This window comes from Sardina pilchardus, chromosome 11 (assembly GCF_963854185.1).
Source record: "Sardina pilchardus chromosome 11, fSarPil1.1, whole genome shotgun sequence".
NCBI classification, from domain to species: Eukaryota; Metazoa; Chordata; class Actinopteri; order Clupeiformes; family Clupeidae; genus Sardina; species Sardina pilchardus.
Genome location: NC_085004.1, coordinates 26,877,526 through 26,884,867, shown reverse-complemented (window position 1 = coordinate 26,884,867; position 7,342 = coordinate 26,877,526).

The window sequence follows — 7,342 nt, the reverse complement described above, 5'->3', positions numbered from 1 at the left end:
GACGTAACAGCGCCTGTACCACATTCGGGTCCAGGTGCCCACAGGGACCCGGGTTTGATTCTGATCCGGGAGACGGACAGATTATGAGCCACTGGGCTCCTAGACACAGACATTTAAAAGGGCCCCCTGCCCACCTCAAAGTTAGAGCATTTACATTTATCCATTTAGCAGACACCTTTCGTCCAAAGTGACTTACGTCAAGTCTAGAAGGGACCACACTGATTCCAGAGCATCTTTGGGTTAGTGCCTGGCTCAAGGACAGAACAGTGGAAACTGAACCCACAACTTTTCCTGTTTACTGCATGCAAGAACCACTCCTTAAGCTCTACGCCATCACCGCCCTAACGGTGCGGTCACATGCTTGCGTCCGCCAACGTTCGTCCGTTGTTTTCCCATTCACTTTACATTGGCTGGACTTCACTTGATGCCGCACTGAATTGTGGGTCCGATGCGTTGCCTGGAATGCGTTGCCTCCGTTAAAAAGTTGAGAAATGCTCAACTTTTGACAGATCGCGCAAGCGCCAGCCAATGAAATTCAGTGTATGCACATTTTCAAAACACTGACAAACCAATCAGTTCGCGTTTATGGAAATGTGACGAAATGAGGCATACGTTGGCGGACGCAAGCGTGTGACCGCACCGGAACACAGCAATGCTTTGAAAATAAATAAATAAATGAAAAATATAATACAAGCATCAACAGATTTAAGGCATCTTGCAATGAAAAAAGGTACTGATTACAAAGCATGACAATCACACATAGTGTGAGCTGTGGGGACCTATTCAGATTTCAGGGGTGGAGAATATTAGCCTGGGTTTTCCCATACTGCCTTGTGCGGTGATTTCAATCCCGCTGCTAAGCCAGTCTGGAAACTAACGCCCAAATGTTCGCCTGATGTTGGCGAACCAATCACAGAACATCCGAGAAGTTTCCGTTGCCTTCTTGCGTCTACATTCGACGCCAAAGGATTTACGGCAGCCCTTAGCGTTGCATATGAACGAGTTGGGTGAGCTATGCGTATTTGATAGACATCCGTGGCGCCCAATGAACGGATCTGGGCATTTTTTCAAATACGAGAAAATGAACGTCTGGTTGCCAGACCACGTCTCATTTGAGAAGTGGTAGGCGTTAGCCAGGCTAGGAGAATATAGCAGTGACTTCAAAATAGCGACTTGAGCTTCAGGGCCCCCTGAGCCCGGGGCCGGTTAGGCCTGCTCAGTAACCCATCCTGGGGCTTTTCATGACCACACTCATTTCGCGCTTTACGACTGAGCCCTGCAGTAGAAAAGCCAAACAGATATTCTCTGACCCGTCATCCCAGCCGCAGTTTCTTCTGGTAGAAGTTACAAGAATATGGGCCTGTACCAGCAGATACAAAAACAGTTTCTAGTATCCTCAAATCATCAGGATGCTGAACTGTCGATATCAGATCGTGCGTCATTTCACTCCCTCTTAATGTGTTCAGCTGACTGACTTCCTCTCAATGTTTTTTGAGGAATTTTTCACAATGCAAACATGCAAATGATGCATGCCCAAGATCATCGGGCAGAGGGTTTTTTTGGCTAAAATTTGTAACGTAAATAACTTGCTGTCACTTGGCTCGAATGAGTTACCTGAAGAAACCAGATTAGTTATCCCTCAAGTCTCTCCTTAAAACACACTGTCATTGCAAAGCCTTTCCTGGCCGTTTGAGTTTGCCTTGTATTATCATATTTTTTTCACTTTCATATTACAGTATATATAGGAAAAACAATTCAATGAGTTAATAAAATTTGATAAATAACATTTTAAAAATGTACTGCGTCATTTTTGTATTAGTTCTACACTGCATGTCTAAAGATTTTACTGTTTTTTTTCCCTGAATGCTGGCATAGCCTACTTGTATTGTTTTTGTAGAACTAATTGTTAATGTTTGTTTTCTTCTGAAACCTGATGATTTTACGTCTATATGTCTGCTTTATTTTGCATTTGGTAGGGTTGTCGTGGAGATGTTCACTTTATGAGGACACGGTTGAATGAATACAATTTAACATAAAAACTAACCCGAATACCCGGTGGTAATACCTTTTTGTTGTTGAATATTATTCTAGAATAATTCAGTCCTGAACCTACATTATGTGACCTATGAGCAAAATCTCACCTGTAGTAAAACACTATATCTTATAGCAACTCTACATTGCCAGATACTACAGCAACCAGGATCAACAAACGCTGACTTTCAGTAAATATTTTCTATAAATATTCCAGTCCAGAAAAGGCTACCCCCTTACTGAGGAGTTTGCCTAATAGCCGAAACACGCTCAAATGCGTCATTTGATGATGGTCCCTAACCCAAGCATCAGAGCGAGTTGCATCGACATCGAAACTGACAACAAATTTATGCTTTTCTTTTGAGACATGACAAGAGTGTGAACTGTATGTCTCGCTGATCTCGTTTCTCAACTGAAATCTGTGGGAAAACCTGAAAACGGGTAAAGTTTCGATTGAATTACCACCTCCTTTTTCTTTGCATTATCTTGCTCACCATCATCATCCGTGGGTCTTCCCCTCCCCTACCCCTACCCCTACCCCTACCCCTACCCCTACCAAAGAAAACCAAAACCATATTAACACCATAATAACTCACTCCCTCCCTCCCTCCCTCCCTCCCTCCCTCCCTCCCTATTATCCTCATAGCTGAAAAAAGTTTGCAAAATCAATGTATAAGCCGTGGCTAATAGTCAGGATTACGGTATATGTCCTCCAAAGTTGGAGATAGGCTACACAAGGCATCTTTCTGAGCACTGCTATTCTGGCATGTTCCCTTTGATATTGGACAACTTATTTTTCTTGAGAACTTTAATCATTAGTGTAGGCAAATTGAAACATGATCATCCAGCTGAAACACATGGAACCAATCATGTGGTTGCCCTGCTCAAAAAGTTGCCCCGTATGTCACCTAAAGCAATGTCAAGCATTCTGGGTATGTAGTATAGGCAATGTCAGAGGCTTCATTCTCCGTATTCAGTGTACCATGAGTTTGCATGAAGTTGTTGTATTAGTAATAGAACTGCATTGGGTTGCTTTAAGCCCACATTCTGTGGCGCTCAATAGGTTTGGTGGTGAGTTTGTACCACTTGACATCTCTGATACAGCATTTTCACTATGAGATGTAACCCAGCAGGTCAGCATTGTTAATCTGTTGACTGTGTATAGCATGTCTCATAGGCGGAGAAAAGCTGTTGCTCTCAAACACTGTCCTCTTTATTAACAGTCAGTGTATACTGATTTGAAAATACAAAAATACAGTATTTTATTTTAATACATGGTGTGGCTACTGTATTGTATAGTTTATTTTGATACACTTTGGGTATTTGATGGTGGTGGCTACTGTATTGTATAGTTTATTTTGATACACTTTGGGTATTTGATACTTAATTTCAAAATCCCTGCCCATCCTTTTTTGTTGCAGTGGTCACCTCAAGTAGGAGATATGAGGGAACAGATCCTCTTCAATTTCCTAATTTCCTGCGTTTCACTGTTTAAGCGCAGGAGTTAGGCCAAAAATAAAATATTTACATGATCTAATTGTTGTTTATCTATTTGTCTAATTGTCATTCAAAGGCTGGTGTATCTTGATAGTCTACTTGCCAGCCTATACTGAGCCCCATTGTGGACCCAGAAATTTAGTATGGCAAAGTTTACCGTATATTTTCGGATAACTTTCAGATTCTAACTTGTTTGGGCAATTTGCATAATGTATATAATTACCATAAATTCGTTTTATCGCCCATATGACAATATTTCGAAAAACGTTTGGCCAATTTGTACAATATTGGAGGTTAATGCGGATGAGGTTAATGCTGCAGATGTCTATCAAATGTGTCTGTGCATAGCTCATGGGCTAGCCAGTCGTATCAATTAGCCAATACCAGTTTCCCCTTGACCTCATGCACATACAGTCCATACAGAGGAGTCTGCTGACCTTGTGCCCTCAACCCCATACCTGGATGGTGGTTACTATTGAACCTGGTATTCACAGACGTGACCGCAGCTGCAGCATGCTGCCTGCGGTATCAACAGAGTCTGGTCCGGTGTCCCAGCACATCAACATGCGTTGAGTTGAGGGCTGTTCTGCTGCTCGGCCTTCGTCACTTCTTGCCGAGGCTGAGGGGAACGCATGTCATCCTCCTGACCAACCAGACAAGGGGGCCTGGGTTCTCCAGCTCTCTGTAAGCTGGCGTCCGTTCGGTTAATTGGCTCTGTGGCAATGGCCTCACCCTTTCATCTGTTCCCTCCGAACTGTACATGTGCCGGGGCCACTGAATTCTGCTGCAGATATCATGTCAAGATGGAGTCCAAGCCCAGGACGGTGGAGAATAGGTGGATGAGGAGATCTGGTCTCAGCCTACCTTACACTTTGTAAGACTTTGACAAGATTTGGGAAAGATTCTTGAAAGATTGTAGTCTTTTGAGTAAAGCTTGAATGAGGGGCATTATAGTTAAAAGACTACAACCCTTCAAGAATCTTTCCCAAATCTTGTCTGCCAAGTCTGTCAGTATAAGGTAGGCCTTCGGCGAGCAGGACCCTGTTGGAACAATGTGTCAACTCCCTGGTGTCCAGGGATTTAAGATGTGCAATATCAATAACCATGATTTAAACCAGTTTAAAAGTTAAACCAGGTTGGTGCAACCCACCCCTAGTATTGCACATCTTAATCCCTGGACACCAGGGAGTTGACACATTGTTCCAACAGGGTCCTGCTCGCTTAAGGCCTACCTTATACTGACAGACAAGATTTGGGAAAGATTCTTGAAGGGTTGTAGTCTTTTAACTATAATGCCCCTCATTCAAGCTTTACTCAAAAGACTACAATCTTTCAAGAATCTTTCCCAAAGCTGCATTCCACATTCTGCCCGTCTAGCAATACTAACCGGATCTGACCTGTGACTGTTGATTCACAGTGACTGCTGCAGTCAGGTTTTCAGTGGATGGGTTGATGTTAAACACTTAAGATGATCAACTATTACTTCCTGGAGCCTCTTTGGAGCACAGATACAGTAGTTCAAGATATTTCCATATCTACTGCATTTCCACAAGAACACACAAAAAATATGACCAAGTATATACTGGTACAGGTGTCTATAAAGGTTTTGCCACACTGTGGAAATCAAACAGAGTAGAAGGCCCACTTTCACATTGCACAATTCCTCTGTTTTACATGAATATTGGTTTATGTTCTTTTTGTTAATTGTTTAGTATGAAAAAGAAAAACGCACACTAACATTTGATGGAGAGTTGATTTCAAATACAAACAACATAGGGGAAAGGATGCACAGCATTGCCGAGTTTAATCCACGAGTCTGCTATGCTGTCCATACTAAGCATACAGTACAGACAGTACTTCCTGTGTGTGTGTTGTTGAGGGGGCAGGGTAATGAATATTACTTTTCACTTTAAAACTCAACAAAATATGACACTTGCCCAGAGTTTCCCAAACTTTTGCATACAACTATGATGATTTCTTTGCATTTTCTTTTACTACAGTCACTAACTTTATTACATTTAAGTGCCCATTGCCACAAGAGCAGTACATACAGTACAAATCAATGTACAAACAAATTAATCATACAGATGAATGTTCAGTATATTTACATGCCAGGATGCATTTAAGACATACAATTCCACATGTGCCGTTTGTAAACTTACTTCCTAAGCCTTTTGTCCAAAGGAACAAGAATACATGGTGATCCTCACTCACTTATATAGGGTGTGGTAATGCAACTAATCCATTTCACATTGAGTGTCTTTATTGCCTTAACCTCAAGCCACAAAGCCTTAAGAGTCACGCACACGCTTTAACTCAGCCTCGGACTTCTGGAGGACAGCTTCACAGAAAATGCAGTCGAGAGTACGAAAGTAGAAACAGGAGAAAACTCTTAACTTGACTTTTTCTTCTGACTTGACTGACAGGCAGTGATGAACCTGCTTGAAGGCATCTTGTGCAGAGCCACTCACCAGCATGTGATCTGTGGCATGACAGTAATGTGGCTTTTTCAGTGATAGCCATCTCCTCTGCACACCTTATAGGTGCACAAGCTTTGTCACATGGAAGCTCTCGAGCGGCTCACCAGTGTCTTCTACAGATCACATGGTTTGTGTTTGTCTCGTCTCGTTAACATGTGTGACCTCTGGAGTTGGAGAGGTCATTCACTGGTTGGGAGCTTTTGCAACATGTGCTGCAGCCAAAAGGGTGGACATAGCCACATGCCACATTTGGGACACATGACCGGTCAATTTTGTGTAAATCTATGAAGGTTAAAGTTACTGTTAAAGTTAATCTTGCTAAAACACACTTTGTGAGTATGACACATTGTTCCAACTATGAGTGTTGATATCTGAGCTCAACATCCAATGAAAATGTAACCCCTCCTTTTCATGGTCCTAAAGCATCAAATTGATTGTCTCTCTGTATTATGTATTGCTTCCTGGTTTCAAAATGGTTAAAAAATGGTTGGTTTCATGTTTTTAACCATTTTGCAAATCATATTACTGTATGTTAATGACCCTAACCCCGAGGGCAGTGAATCTACTTCAGAACTGTTTTGTATCCCATCTTAAAACTGGTGCCAATCAATGCTTCTGAAATGGCAATATTCAAACTGAACTTGGGGGTATCTCCTCTTCTGAGTAAACAATGACTTGAGTTATGTAGCAGTGTAAGTATCTCCACACACCCACAATTCACTTCAAAATCTGATAACATCTGGTATGTACTGTACAGATACCAATGTGAGATCACGGCTCAGGCCAGTAAATGTATCAGCATTCCTCTAGATCTGATATAAATTTAAGACTATTAATCTAAACTATGCCAGCACATTTACAGTTTATTTTGCAGGTAGAGGTTTAATGGCATTGAACCTATAATATTATCCTATTAATATGAATAAATAGTATTCATCAATCTGTGAGTCGTGAGATATCAACATGGCCACAATAAATGTAAATGGGAAAAATCATTTGACTGATATTATACAGTGGAATAGGTTCTAATGCTGGTGCTTCGTAATGTTCTAGTCTTAGGATACAGATACAGACACTACTTTGTATTCTAAAATCTGAATCTAAAACTCTAAAATCGAATGCCAGGTATATGAACAATTAAGTTACGTAACACTGTCTTGAATTAATACCCACTATCACTTGTTCACCAAGTTTACTTAATAGTTTATGCCTGCAGTTTTACTACCTGAATGACAGTATGAATTGAAGTATGAAGTATAATTCAGTACTTTAAAACTGGTTTTTAATCTGAATCTCAGGATTTTTATATAGCCTACTGTACATTCCTTGCCACT